Below are 1,269 nucleotides of genomic sequence, written 5' to 3' on the forward strand. Positions count from 1 at the left end.
ACTCGGTATTTTGGACCACGGTTGTTTCTTAAGTGCCGTGTCAAGAAGAAAAAGAAAAGAAAGCAGTTGACGAAGGGTATAGTATGATATACTAATTTCATTCTGCATGACATGAAGGTTTGTTGGCGCGAAGCACTGCATGTCTTTAAAGACTAAAAGTTAATTTTTGATGGAGCCCGTTTGTGTATGAGTTTTGCAAACTAGCTAGGGAATATACGTAATGGTTTTCCATTGAATCGTGTGTCTAGCAGCATTTTAAAACGAGAAGCCGGTTATTTTGGGCACCAGTGTTTAAGCGATGACGTTATAGTATGCCCGAGTGGAAAACGTTATCGCAACAACACTAATTTAGCAGTCAGGGATCTTGCTACTCAACTATATCGTGATTCACCAGTAATTACAAGCTGAAAGGTTAAGAGGTATAGAATAAATTTTAACATCACTGTGACGCCCAAAGAGGCCTTTTAAAAAACGCGGAGAAGAGAAAAAATTTTGTTATAATATTTGTTATAATTGTGCGCAACGAACTGTGCTACGCTGAGTGACGTTCGTGGGCCACCTCCTATGCTTTATGTCATTCCTCATTAAGTAACGCACATAGCGCCTTTAAAAACTCTCAACTCAAATCTATAAAAATTATGATTATGATGAAGATGAAGAAGAAGAAATACGCGTTGGGTTTCCGATAGCAAGGATGTATGCTCGGAAAAATTTACGCGCTTTCTCCCGCAATCACAGAGCCTTATAGTAGGGAGTGGCGTGTCCTTGCATTCTGTCAAGTTCAGTGTATAACGAAAGAGAAGAGGAGGAACAGCGAAGAGCAGCAGCTTAGCATTACGTGTTCACTTGTTGTCTTTGTCCTTATCAACTATTTCTCTCAAGTAAAATAGGCTGTCGGGCTAGTTGGTTTGAGACGTTAGTGTCGTGGCAGCGTGGACAAGACGAGCAACCAAGACAATTGTGTCATCCTTGCCTTAACGTTTTGCTGCTTCATGATGTTACGAAAGTAACGTACTGACGAGTACAGTTTGATGAAAAGTAGGGGTGTGTGAATATTCTAAATTTTCGAATATATTTCGAATATTATATTTTTAGTATTCGAATTCGATTAGAAATCCAAGTATTCGTGTTGTTTCGAATATTCGACACGACGCGAATATTCGTATCTAGCCGAATATTCATTGTGAGCACCGGCGTTCATTTAGATCCGCAAGTACTATCGACAGATACATAACAACATCGCGGCGCCTACACGGAAGGAAAATTCTT

This window comes from Amblyomma mixtum, chromosome 6 (genome assembly GCF_055824585.1).
Source record: "Amblyomma mixtum isolate Tamu chromosome 6, ASM5582458v1, whole genome shotgun sequence".
Classification (NCBI taxonomy): domain Eukaryota; kingdom Metazoa; phylum Arthropoda; class Arachnida; order Ixodida; family Ixodidae; genus Amblyomma; species Amblyomma mixtum.